Source organism: Bos grunniens, chromosome 4 (genome assembly GCF_055505025.1).
Source record: "Bos grunniens cultivar Pamir isolate PY7600 chromosome 4, Bosgru_T2T1.0, whole genome shotgun sequence".
Lineage (NCBI taxonomy): Eukaryota > Metazoa > Chordata > Mammalia > Artiodactyla > Bovidae > Bos > Bos grunniens.
In genome coordinates, this window is record NC_141168.1 from 30,955,586 (window position 1) to 30,970,514 (window position 14,929).

At 38.4% G+C, this 14,929-nt stretch overlaps 1 pseudogene; it reads left to right on the forward strand.

Moving 5' to 3' along the window:
• Positions 1-14,332, forward strand: part of LOC147373878 (developmentally-regulated GTP-binding protein 1 pseudogene) — a 37,631-nt pseudogene extending 23,299 nt beyond the window's left edge.
• Positions 14,333-14,929: the final 597 nt, after the last annotated feature.

The following is a 14,929-nucleotide window of genomic DNA, read 5'->3' on the forward strand; positions in this document are numbered from 1 at the left end:
TACTTGTTAATGGGGAAGATTAATAATATCAAGTTAACTAACATTTTTAAAGTTATATTTTATGATAAAATATATAATGGAAATGAAGAGTGAGCTGTGCTTAAGACTGAAATGAGGCCTCTTTCAGTGGGGACCTCTGAACACCTTCTCAGAGGTTGTGGCACTGAGCTGGGCTCTAATGATCAGAAGAAGCTGCTTGTATAGAGAAGGAGAGAGGACATTAGAAAAAGAAGGAAAAATAAAGTTAAAGGTTCAAAGAAAAAACTTAACCTGTTTATGGAACAGGAAGGAGGCCAGTTTTCTGGACTGCGGAACCAGAGAGATAAGTCTACAGAAAAGGGAGTGGGGCCAGATTATTAAGACTTTATATATCAGGAAAGGAATTTGAATTTTATTCTAAGTACAACAGAAATTCATTTAAGGAGTTTAAAACAGAAAATAACTAATTTTAAAATACATTTTTAAATATAAAATTTGTTTGGAAAATCAACAGTAGTACTTTTGACTTAATTGTACAACCTCTACTTGAACAACTATAGTTTTGAGAATGAGAGAAGGCCTTACTAATAATTACACCACAACAACAGATCTAAACTAGGACTGTTCCAGGTATATTAGTTGGGTTTTGCTACATAACATTATACCCATTGGATATAAGCAACATTTACTTAGCCCATGATTCTATCAGTTCAGTTCAGTTCAGTTGCTCAGTCGTGTCCGACTCTTTGCGACCCCATGAATCACAGCACGCCAGGCCTCCCTGTCCATCACCAACTCCCGGAGTTCACCCAGACTCACGTCCATCAAGTCAGTGATGCCATCCAGCCATCTCATCCTTTGTCGTCCCCTTCTCCTGCCCCCAATCCCTCCCAGTATCAGAGTCTTTTCCAGTGAGTCAACTCTTCGCATGAGGTGGCCAATGTACTGGAGCTTCAGCTTCAGCATCATTCCTTCCAAAGAAATCCCAGGGCTGATCTCCTTCAGAATGGACTGGTTGGATTTCCTTGCAGCCCAAGGGACTCTCAAGAGTCTTCTCCAACACCACAGTTCAAAAGCATCAATTCTTCGGCACTCAGCCTTCTTCACAGTCCAACTCTCACATCCATACATGACCACAGGAAAAACCATAGCCTTGACTAGATGGACCTTTGTTGGCAAAGTAATGTTTCTGCTTTTCAATATGCTATCTAGGTTGGTCATAACTTTCCTTCCAAGGAGTAAGAATCTTTTAATTTCACGGCTGCAGTCACCATCTGAAGTGATTTTGGAGCCCCCAAAAATAAAGTCTGATACTGTTTCCATTGTTTCCCCATCTATTTCCCATGAAGTGATGGGACCGGATGCCATGATCTTCATTTTCTGAACGTTGAGCTGTAAGCCAACTTTTTCACTGTCCACTTTCACTTTCATCAAGAGGCTTTTTAGTTCCTCTTCACTTTCTGCCATAAGGGTGGTGTCATCTGCATATCTGAGGTTATTGATATTTCTCCTGGAAATCTTGATTCCAGCTTGTGTTTCTTCCAGTCCAGCGTTTCTCATGATGTACTCTGCATATAAGTTAAATAAGCAAGATTCTATACTCAGACTCATTCTGTGATCTGGATCTGCTTAGCTTAATCCCTCGATTCAAGCAGAATGAAGAAGGCTAGTTGGTGGCCCAGTGACCTAAGATGGCCTCTGGATCACTCTAGACTCACATATCTGGCTGTTTTTCATCCGGGTACGGACGCAAATGTGCCACTGATCTCTGCTTATCCACCAGGTTGACTCACCCACATGCTAACAACAGGGTTCTACAAGCAACAAAGGCTGAGGGTACAAGGCCTCTTGAGGTCTTGGCTCATAACCCATTATAACTTGTACTTACTTCATCATTTGTACTACATTCAGTGTGTCAAAGAAGGCCACAAGACAAGCCCCAGGTTTAATGGGTGGGGAACCAGACTCCACCTTTTGGTGACAGTTACTATAAAATATTGTGGCCATTTTGCACATTTGTCAACTCTTATGTTGACAGTTTGGGACGTTGTATAAGATGGATGTTCTGTGTTAGAATAATCCTTTAAACCCTCCATTAACCACCCATATTCTCAGAATAAAGTAGACATCTTTAAAGTAGACACTTAAATCAGACATAATCTCCGAAAATACAGGTCACACATAGAAGATATTTGCCCATTCATGCTCCTATGTCTCCTGGTCACTCAAATTGCCTCTGAGGCAAAATACTCTTACAGCTCAAGGATTCTCACCCTTGAGCAGACGTTTTGATGGTAGCTGAAACACTAGTGACTGCAACAGGATAATTAATTGCCTGTAGGGGGAGGAGGAGAAGGGGACGACAGAGGATGAGATGGCTGGATGGCATCACCAACTCGATGGACGTGAGTCTGAGTGAACTCCGGGAGTCGGTGATGGACAGGGAGGCCTGGCATGCTGCGATTCATGGGGTTGCAAAGTCGGATATGACAGAGCGACTGAAATGAACTGAACTGAACTGAACTTGCCATATTATCTAAGGAAATTCGAAGGACTCATGGTAAAACTTAAGAGCAATAGGAAGGAAGTGCAGGTCTCACAACCTGACATGTTATTAGCTTTACGCCTCTTCTGGTATACTCATGTCTTGTGGCTATGGTGCAAGATCACCACTAGCCCACAGTATAACCAGATCCCCTCCTCCTCCTCCAAGTCAACTCCCAGTGGACCAAGATTTTACAAAAGTTTTTATTTATTTATTTTTTTTTCAGCCATGCTGTGTGGCATGGGGTCAACCAGGGATCAAACCAGCATGCCTGCATTAGAAACAAAGAGTCTGAACCCCTGGACTATCAAGGAAGTCCCCAGAAGTCTTCATTTTGAAAAGCTTCCTAGAATATCTTAATGGGCCACCAGGTTTGAGAAACGCTGATGTTATGGACAAATTTATAGTTGAACCTAGATTCTCACTTAACTCTTACTCATTTGTGTTTTCTTGGAACTAAAGAAATCATAATGTATAAGTTATTTTCTAAGACAAGACAAAATATCATTTCAATTTCTGTGAAATACTTTCACTAGAAAAAGAAAATTTTGCATCACTAAGAAATCCTTCTTAAGCACAATATATCTCAAATTTCAGACACCTGGTTCCTATAAATTATAATAGTTTCTCAGGGATATGGCTGGCAGATGCCACTTTTATGGAGTGAATCGTCAAGACTGGTACAGTACTCTCCTGAAAAGAATACTGAAATGTATAAAAATGAATGATAACAACCACAGAGCACATAGAAAAGAAAATTCTGCTCAATCACACCTAAACTAATGGAGAACAGAATCAGTGCAAAGAGTAAGGTTTGCCATTTCTTCCTTTTGTGTACACCAAACATTGTTAAAGTAATAATAGCAGTAATGCTATAACCACTGAGTCCTACACTATAGCCCCCACAATGCTTCTCACTAAGCACTGTACTTGCATTAGTCTATTTAATCTTCACAAAATCATGAGATAGGAATATTATCCCTCCTTCAGAGATAGAGAATCCAGAATGCAAGACTGTTAAGTAACTTATCCAAGTCACACAGCTGCTGATAGAGCTGGGATGAGACCAAGGTCATCCTATTTCAAAACCCCAAAATTCACCCATTACTTTAACCTGCCACGGAGTGAGATGGAGGAGCACAGCAAAAGCAGAGAAGTGACAAGAAAGCTGAAAACGTGGTCATGATTTCTCAATATACACTCAGAAATAACTACAAATTTGGCTTCCAAACTTGAGCTTCTCCCAACCCACAATTCAGGTAAATATGAACTACTCCCAGAGGAAAATGAACACAGCATTATGTTCTATTATTATGCTCATCTTCTAGTCCTTTGCACTTAAGAGAATATTATTAAGCTAAAATGTGGGGGGGGGTTTCCCTTTTTGAGGGGGAGTATTGTTTCTTTTGGGAGAAGGCAATGACACCCCACTCCAGTACTCTTGCCTGGAAAATCCCATGGATGGAGGAGCCTGGTGGGCTGTAGTCCACGGGGTCGCACAGAGTCAGACACGACTGAAGTGACTTAGCAGCATTGTTTCTTTTACCATATCCATAACTGCCAGTAAGAGAAAATTTATTTTGTGCTTAATCAATAAAAAATAATGGCATTCAAGGGCTTCCCACCAAGTGAACAAAAGTCATTGGTAAAAATTATTTGTTAAGTCCAACTGAATGGGTTCCATACAAACGGGCAAACAGAAAGCAATGCAAGTCATCTTCTAACACATACCACTATATGAATGTGTCTTCATATACAAGAAAAAGGACATTTCACCAATTTGCCAAGTAGGGCATGAATTTTCACAACTACTCAAGTAAAACTTAGCCATATATGGATTATTCTTAGGAATAATTTTGTTTGAAAGTGATTTATGTCTCACCTAGCAATAAACAGTCAGTGCAGATCATCTGAATATAGCTTGCACTGTAAATTTTTGCTGAAAAGCTTTTCAAATCATTAGTAAAGACTTTTAAATATATATAGCTCTATTTTTTTGCTTCTGTTATTATATCTTCTGATTGGGAATTTGTCTTGTGAAAATTCACACAGCAAATACTTTAAGTTGTTTTATTAGATGTATTCCATAGAGACATTGTTTCCAGTAAATGGAATGTGTCTGCGTGCTAAGTCGCTTCAGACCTGTCTGACTCTGTGCAATCCTATGGACTGCCTCTGTGCAATCCTATGGTCTTCAGCCTGACATGGGGTTCTCCAGACAAGAATACTGGAGTGGGTTGCCATGCCCTCTTTCCAGGGATTTTCCCAACCCTACAATTGAAACCACATTTCTTACATCTACTTGCATTGGCAGCTGGGTCCTTTACCTCTAGCACCACCTGAGAAACCCAAATGGTGTATTTAATATTACATTTGTGGTTTCAGTCACATTGGAGAAGGCAATGGCACCCCACTCCAGTGCTCTTGCCTGGAAAATCCTATGGACGGAGAAGCCTGGTAGGCTGCAGTCCATGGGGTTGCTAAGAGTCGGACATGACTGAGCGACTTCACTTCACTCACTCACTTATCTATCACATATCTTTATTTTCTCCTGGATATTGTATGTTTATTTTCTGTGCTATCATTATTAAGAATTATTAATAACTGCCTAAATTCATTTTAGGTACAATTTAATAAGTCAAATTTAAATGTTTTGCAGATATCATAAAATTCCCTTATGACTCAGAGCTGCATGCTGGGTTCAATTATTTGACTGTATCTAGATGTGAGTCAAGAAAATAAAACCATATATTTTCTGGGAGTATGTTCTCAATTTTATAAGCCCTCCAATCTCCTCCTATTTTTAAGAACAAAGAAGAGGCACGAAGGGAGGTGTAAGAGCATTTGACCCAAATATCAGATGTGTAGAGACCTGTACCTACGTTTTAGAAAGTAAAGAAGGGTGATGTTTTACCGTAAACACAGAAGTCCTGAAATACATCAATGCTGCAAAATCAGAGATGGCAGGGCCAAGGTGACAGGAAAACTACACGGTCTTAACAAACTTGTAAGAGGACATTATCTTTCTTTTAAAATGCTCAGTTTAAATTAGTTCCTCATAATCGCTGTAGAAAAAGCAGGAAATAATCTTTACTCTTCAAACAACTTGATAAAATCTTTAATCTGTAGGTAAGCAGAGTGTGCAGGTGTGTCAGGAACTCCACTTAAAAGAAGTAGACAAGAAGCAGAGCTACACAGCCCATCTAGACGGGGAAAAAAAAAATACCTAAAACTTTGCTTTGTGGAGCTGAATAATACAATGAGTTGTTATACCAATCAAATTACATAAGAAATAGCCAAATGTCTGTTTTGTGCTGTGTGGAGACAGACACTAACAATCAAAGCTAGGGAGTTTTAATGAGGAGACTTAATTAAGACACACATCATCTTACGAAAACATGAGTCTTTAATTCTGAGAAAAATCACTGCCAAACTCAGTTCAGCTGTGCTAATTAGCAAAGACTGGGAATTCAGAAAATCAGGCTGTTAGAAAAAGGTATGCTAAAGAGTGACTATAGAGTATTGGCCACAGAGTATATTGTCGGGGTTCTGATCCTACAACAGAAACCTGCAGATGTGGAAAGGGACAGGTCTTCAAATGATACTCGACCAGACCTTTCCACGAAGAGCAGAGTTCTATAAACAACCTGATACCTGGGAACCTCAAAACCAGAGACCAAGGTTTTGGTCTCATTACATTCTTTGGCTATCCTTTAAATTTTTGAATAGCTCAATTTAATTGAAAATAGTGTCTTCAATTGAGCTACATCTGTCTCCTTAGGGTTTTCATTTATTGCTTAATTCTTACTCTCTGAAATTATCCAGATGAAGTCTAACCCCATTTCTCATACAAAAATCTGTTTTCTCTTTCCTAACACAATAGGATTCCCTGCTGTTTCTACTGTCCCTCACATAATCCCACTTCAGACCTTACCACCATCTGGGTCAGTCTCTTCTGAAAAAGATCAGTTGCTGTTTTTCTTAAAACTGTGGTACCTCGAAGTGTAATCTGTTCAGTGTGTCTCCAGTCCTCTGGATTCTGCTGCTGCTGCTGCTGCTAAGTCACTTCAGTCGTGTCCAACTCTGTGCGACCCCATAGTCGGCAGCCTACCAGGCTCCCCCGTCCCTGGGATTCTCCAGGCAAGAACACTGGAGTGGGTTGCCATTTCCTTCTCCAATGCACGAAAGTGAAAAGTGAAAATGAAGTCTCTCAGTCGTGTCTGACTCTTCGCGACCCCATGGACTGCAGCCTACCAGGCTCCTCTGTCCATGGGATTTTCCAGGCAAGAGTACTGGAGTGGGTTGCCATTGCCTTCTCCCCTCTGGATTCTAGAATTTTGTAATTGCTACCCAAGTTTGCATTAACATTTTGGTAGTTACAACACACTGTTCACTGATTTTGAACTTGTAATCAGCTAAAACACCTGTTTTTTTCTTATGACCAGCTATTGAGCCAGGTTCCTCTGTATTTCATACTCTACCAGCTGTTTATTAATTTAAGTTCAAATTTGTTTAATATTTATTGAACAAGTGATCAATGTACACTTGTTGAAAAATTAGAAAATCAGCAAGATGAGCAAGAACATAGATTAAGTATAAAGCATCACTTTACTCCAAACGTTTGAAGAAAACTGCTGTCTACATTTTTTAAATACTTTCCCAAGTGCCTTTTTGTATACATACACATGCTGACTGTTGGGTATTTATGTGAATTTTTGTATACACACACAAAATGTAATTATTATATATAATGTATACTCTATGATATATAGTATTATTATTGTTCAGTCGCTCAGTCATGTTTGATTCTTTGTGACCCATGGACTGTAGCCTGCCAGGCTCCTCTGTCTATGGGATTTCCCAGGCAAGAACACTGGAGTGGGTTGCCATGTCCTTCTCCAATAAGATTATTATAGTATTACTATATATACTTTATATAATAATATATACTCTTTTGATCTACCCTTTTTTTTCAATTGCACTTTGTAAATGTCTGTAAAATTTTAAAGATACATATTTTCCACCTACGTTTTTCTTTAAAAATGCCCTCACAATATTTCAGTTTTGGAGGTAATGTTGTTCCAGGTACTACGGCTATGTATAATAATAAACCACCTCAAACTGTAGTGACTTAAAACAACAGTATTCATTTTGTTCACAAATCTGCAATTTGGAAGTATTCAACAATTTGTCTGCTCTAGTTAGAATCAGCTGTAGTGACTCAAAGGCTGGAGGCTAGCATCATCTGAAATCTCATTCACTTAGATGATTAGTAGATACTGGCTGTTGGCAGCAATCTTACCTAGGGCTTTCTCCTGGAACACCTACAGGTGACCTTGCCATGAGGTCTGGGCTTCATCCCAAGCTGAGTTTCAAGGGAGAAAAATCCCAAAGGAGAGAATCAGGTGGAAAGTCTTTTGCCTTTAAAAGTCATCCAGTTTCACTTTCATCATCTGTTATTCAGTGAAGGAGCCATAAAATATTGCCTAGGTTCAAGGGGAAGGAAAATGGTAACTGGGGAGTGACAAGGTTAAGGAAGAACATGTGGGACTGAAAATACTGTTGTAACTATCTTTGGAAATCAGTATTTCCACAGCCATAATTCATTTAACCTATTTAATACTATTTAAAATTTTCACCAATATAAAAACTGCTGCAAAACAATTCTCAAATAGACATTTGTGAGTATTTTTACAATTATATCCCTAAGATATTCTGAGACCAGTGCTTACAAAGTTTAAGCACATTTTTTAAGGCTTTTGATAGATATTGGCAAAATGCGACTCAGGAACATGAATGGCAATTTAGACCTTAATTATTAGTGTATTAAAGGAAAAGCCCATTTCTTAACTCAAGCTTAAACCCTGGGAATTATCAAATTTCACAATAGTAGCCAGTTCTGTATTATTGTTATTTAAATTTGAGTTTCTTTGATTACATTTGAACATTTTATATGTCTACTGGTTATTTGTATTTCTTCTTAGAAATTGCTTTTTTCTTGCCCTTTGATCACTTTTCTTTTGATCTCTCTCTTTGAAGTTTGTGTTAGAGAATTTTATGTATTAACATTAAACCTTGTCAAATATATTGCAATGCTTTTCCTGATTTGTTATTTGCCTATTTCACTCTATGTAAAGTTCTTAAACTTTCCTGTTTGCAAAAGAATACTCAGCTATATGTATACATATAGCTGACTCACTTCATTGTACAGCAGAAACTAACACAACATAGTAAAGCAATTATGTCATTGCTGCTTAGTTGCTAAGTCGTGTCCAACTCTTTAGCGACACCATGGACTGTAGCCAGCCAGGCTCCTCTGTCCATGGAATTCTCCAGGCAAGAATACTAGAGTGGGTTGCCATTCCCTTCTCCAGGGGATCTTTCCGACCCAGAGATCAAACCCGAGTCTTCTATGACAAGTCTTCTTTACCACTTACCCACCAGGTAAGCCTCTCTTAAAGACCTACACCTACATAAAAATTAACCTATATTTTCTTCTAATATTTTAAGATTTAATTTTTATATAAAGTCCTTAATATGAAATTTTGGTTTATGGGAAGAAGAAGACTACATTTTTTTCTAAATAATTATCTCTTTTCTCAAATGCTGTTTAAAAATTAATCATCTATCAATTATTTATGTATTATTTATCATACACCAAATATATATTTTTTAAATTTTCTTTATGATTCCATTTATCTGTCATTTCCAATTTATATCAAGCTATACCACCCATTTATCAATGAATTTTTACTACACTATTCTATATACTGCTGCTTTATGGACAATGATATATAAACTTTTTTGTTTCTTTAGCTCATTTGAGAATTTGATGGACTGTTTAGATTCTCTACTTAGAGAAATGTACATATATGCATACACAAAATTGTTTTCATTCAATTTCCTACAATTACCCATCTCTGACATCCATATAAGGTGTCTTCATCTTTGCCAATATCACATGAATTTAACTCTAAATATTTTTATTTTTTAGACTGTTATTTTGATTGAGTTCTCTTTTGCATTTCATTTCATTATATTTGTTTGTTGATAACATATAAGAAAGCTGTTGACTTTGTTAATCCTTTTCATCCAGAATTCTTTTTTGAATTCTTTCAAGTCTATTTGTTTCATAAAATTTTTATGTATTCTATATAGGCTTCCCTGGTGGCTCAGATGGTAAAGAATCTGCTGCAGTGCAGGAGACCCAGGTTCATTCCCTGGTTAGGGAGGAGAGGGGAATGGCCACCCACTCCAGTATTCTTGCCTGGAGAATTCCATGGATGAAGATACTGCTGAGCTATAAAGTCCATGGGGTCACAAAGAGTCAGATATGACTGAGAGATGAACACTTTCACTAGACAATCAAACCATCTTCACTGAATATAATATGTCCTTCTCTTTCACAGCATTTAAATATGATATATATCATGTCAGAATATTTACAATATACATCTTGGTTATAATATCTAGAACAAGGCTTCATAATAATAGATATAATATACTTCTATTTTACTTCTATTATTTTTTTCCATTTTTTTAACGCATGAGTTAATAAGAATGCAATGAAACTTTCACCTGGTTACATGTGCAAGATAAAAATCCTTTACTATGTTCAATTTCCTTCTGTTTTTCGTAAGTTTTTCTTCTATTCCCAGTTTCTTAAACATAAGTGCCTTTTTAGAGTTTTACTGAGATATAATTTACTTACCATTAAATTCATCTTTTTAAAGTATAAAATTTAGTGGATTTTAGTATGTGCTCAGTTTCTCAGTTGTGTCTGACTCTTTGCAGCCCCATGGACTAGAGTCCACCAGGCTCCTCTGCCCATGGAATTTTCCAGGCAAGAATACTGGAGAGGGTTGCCATTTCCAATCCCGGGGAATCTTTCTTACCCAGGGATCAAACCCACATCTCCTGCATTGCAGGCGGATTCTAGCACCACCTGGGAAGCCTGGATTTTAGTATAGTCAGAAAATTATGCAACCATTACCATTATCCAATTCCAAAACATTTTGTCACTCCAAAAGGAAATCATTTGTTTCATTTGCTAATAGTCACTCACCATTTCCTGCTTCCCCTAGGCCCTGGTAACCACTAACTTACTTTTAGTTTCTATAAATTTGCCACTTCTGGACATCTCATATAAACACTTTCTTAGTGAATTCTGCCTATTATTTCAACTCTTCATGTGTGGATGTGAGAGTTGGACTGTGAAGAAGGCTGAGTGCCGAAGAATTGATGCTTTTGACCTGTGATGTTGGAGAAGACTCTTGAGAGTCCCTTGGATTGCAAGGAGATCCAACCAGTCCATTCTGAAGGAGATCAGCCCTGGGATCTCTTTGGAAGGAATGATGCTAAAGCTGAAACTTCAGTACTTTGGCCACCTAATGCAAAGAGTTGACTCATTGGAAAAGACTCTGATGCTGGGAGGGATTGGGGGCAGGAGGAGAAGGGGATGACAGGATGAGATGGCTGGATGGCATCACTGACTTGATGCGCATGAGTCTGAGTGAACTCCGGGAGTTGGTGATGGACAGGGAGGCCTGGCATGCTGTGATTCATGGGGTCGCAAAGAGTCGGACACGACTGAGCGACTGAACTGAACTGAACTGAAATGAAAGATTTTTCTGAATCCTGATTCTACTCCAGATCATATTAGCTATTAATTTTGTACTTCCAGATAAATGTTGGTTAATTTTACATGTATGCCTCTGCATCTTAAGTCATTAATAAATTTCACAGAAATGTGTCGATTACTTATGCAACTTCTATATGTAGACATCTCCTGTTACTTTGGTATTAATATAAAAAGCTAAAAATTTACTCATCTTTAGAATCATCTTGTCTGCACATCTCAATTTTGCCTAAAAAAACTGTTAAGTGATTAGGTTAAAACATAATACCTTGTTTCTCCTGTATCAATCAAACTTTTCCAAATGCTGAACTTAGTTTTGGAAGCAAAGTTTATTCTAACTCACTACATACTACTCCTAATCAATGAACCTTGTTCTGTATGTGAATAAATTATCTCTTTCATAATGAAAGCCAGACTCTTTTCTAGTATTAACTACAAACTTTAATGACCCATGATTTTCAGAACAAAACTATTAAAAAATCAAAGTGTCACAGCTTTTCCTTACTTTACATTCTATGACTTTTCCCTTTTCCATTATCTGAAAAATCACAGGCAATGTGGCAATTACTAAATCTCCACTTTAGTGTCTGCTTTGTAAACTCCACAGCTTAGATAGATAAATGGTGAAAGGGGAAACAGCATAATCCACATCAATCCGCCAAGATGCTAGTGATTCTTGACCCACAGTTTATGAAATGTTCCACACTGAATGTTAACAGATAATTCAATATATCATTTCTCCCTGGAACATTTGATCACTATAAATTATAATGAAAGATGAAGAGTCAAAGACTCCGACATACACAGCAGTGGCATAGAGAAGGGCCAAAGAATGGTCCCATAGAGCACTTCAGATTTTCATGCCCCTCCTCACCAACAAGGTCTGATACCTGCTTCTGGGGCTAGGCTGGACCTGCCACCAGTGTGATAAAGGTGGTAAGGCAGGTATGGATGCTGCTCTGTCCATGCAAGCTCCTTTCCTAGCCCAATTCTTCCCACCCCTTGGGCTGTCAACTGCAACCTCACTTTTGGACAGACTTGACTTTCCACCAGAGTACAGCCTCAGTCTCAGAAGACATCCATCTTCTGGAATCAATCTCTTTCTAATTCCTTCTTGTAAAAGCACTTGACCTCACAGCCCACCAGAATTTTGGCCTTGTGCAGATGTGTGTATACGTATATGTATCCTGTAGAACCAAAACGAAATGGAGTCACTTATGTCGGAGACAAAATGGAGTTGGTTAATGTAGGCACATGAAAGAAAAATTAAATTTAACTTTACCTAACATTAGTTGCAGGAAATTGACAGCTCTTCTCAGAAATTAGCAGAGTACACCAGCCAATCCACAAATGCCAAGTGTGTTCACACCGTCTTTGGACTTGGTTGATCCTGACTCAGCTACCTTTACCCAGAAAAGGAAGAAGCCACCAGGTCTCAGCTGAAAGAGACAATAACTTCTGCATTTACTCCATAAAAATCCTTTGGTTCTTAGAAGTCATTTGTATTATTTTATTTTCTTCTGGCTTTATTTAAATTTCCTTTGGAATATCAATGTCTTTGTTACTGGTTTCTAAGAACTCATTAATGACAAAGGACGTTAACCATTTGTCATGCAGTGCAAATGAAATATCATGTTTTATTGGCATCAATTTACTATGGTGGTCTGTATTTTTGTTATGTATTAAAATATAATTATGTAGTGATTAAAAAAACAAAACAAAAAACTGCAGTCAGTAAGCAACAGGAAACATTGCCGGTCGCCTTGAGTTTCCCGGTTTTGCAGGCCCTAAGCCTTGAAAATAAACTCATCTTTCTGCTTTGTTTTATTCAGTGTGCAGAATTTGGTTTTGGACAATACATACCTGTGCACCCATAAGAGCCAGAAGTCCATACTGAATGACACAACCCATGCCCTAAAAAAGAAATGACAGAAAACCTTCTTCAAAAAACGGGGAACGGAAAGTTTGTCTACACCCGGCCGCACTGTGTTGTCGTGGAGAGTTACTGAGTGTCACACTGAACTTTCGGGAGAAGTAGCAGGTATCGCGCCTGCGCACAGCAGTAGCTCCTGCTGGCGGTGGCAGGTCCGCTGACAGATGTGTGACAGAAGCAGTCTGTGTGGAGGCCCCTGCACCCCAGGGAAATCGCCACCATTAGCAGCATCTTAGCCGACACCTCTGGGATCGAAGCCGAGATGGCTCAGGCTAAAAGTACAAAACCACTGCTTAGAGCTGCTTAAGGCTCTCTCTGTTAAGCTTCACAGAAAACTCGTTTCTCCAAAAGGTGGTGGTGCTGGTGAGCCAGGTTTTGGTGTGGCCAAGAGAGGTGATGCTCCAATTGAGTTAGTGGGCTTTCTAACTATGGGGACGTCCAAGCAGTTCAGTAGCTTGGCCAAAGTATATTCCGAGATGGCAGCTGGGATTCACTCCTCTGACCACTGTGTCATCAGACACAAAGGAACCAAGGTCCAGCTCCTGGATCCCTCAGATATCATTGAAAGTGTCAAGGATGGAAAAGGTAGAGAGGCCGTCAAGTCATTGCAGTGGCCCGAATGTGTCACTTGACCCTGATTGTTCTGGGTGCTCTGAAACCTTTGAGACATAAGAATATAATTGAAAATGAGCTGGATGCCTTTGGCATTCGCTTGAACAGCAAACCCTTTAATATTGGCTTTCAGAAGACGGATAAAGGAAGCATTACTCTGAAGGCCACTTGCTGCCAGAGTGAGCTGGATGCTGAAATTGTAAAGAGCATTCTAGCTGAGTACAAAGTTCGTAATGCTGACGTGACCATAGCAATACCACAGGGAATTACTTCACTGATGAGGTGGAAAGAAGCAATTTATATCCTCTGTAACTGTGTGTTAGTTAAAGAAGATTGATCAGATCTCCACTGAGATATTGTATATCATCTATAAGAAGTCTCACTGTACCCACCTCTGCCCATCACTGGGATTTTGATAAATTGTTGGAAAAGATCTGGTAGTATCTGAAATTTGTGAGGACTTAGATTAAACCCAAAGGCCAGTTCCCAGATTAAACATACCCAGTTACCTTACCCAGGACAACAATGAGGATTACTGCTGAAAATTAATGAAAATATTATCAAAGAATTTAAATATGTTCCAGTCTGTGGTTTCTCTGTGAAAGACACACATGAAAATAGTTAATGGTTGGGGAATAAGAATGTCATTCAGATATGTAAACCTTCTTTTTCCCCATCTTCCATGCCAACCACTACAGCCTTCCCCATGACTAAGAAAACTACCCCAAACCCATTCTGGATTTGGATCAGGATTCATAGGAGGGAGATGGATGCACCCAAACTGGAACTTCATTTATTTTCATGTCATCTTGTACTTGGAACTGCATGAAGGGCCAGGTTTAAAATATATATATATTCATTAAGATTTATTTATTTATTATTTATCTATTTGACGATTTATAATTAAGATGGTCATAGGATCATAAACATTTTTGAAATCTTGTTCAGGGCATGAGTATGCAAATCTGCAAATATGTAAACAAGGACACCTTAACTGAGGTGAGGCTAATGAATATTTAATAAATTCTTGAGCGACGTAACCTTTCAGTGATGGTGCTATCTCTGATTTTCATGCTTGCATGTAAGACACATCAGTAATTACTTATTTAAACTTTCATCTGTCATCATTTAATTAGTGGAAATAAATACAAACCTGAATATATTATACTATTGAAAAAATGACAAAATATTATAAATACCAAAGAGAAAAAAATTGTGAGAG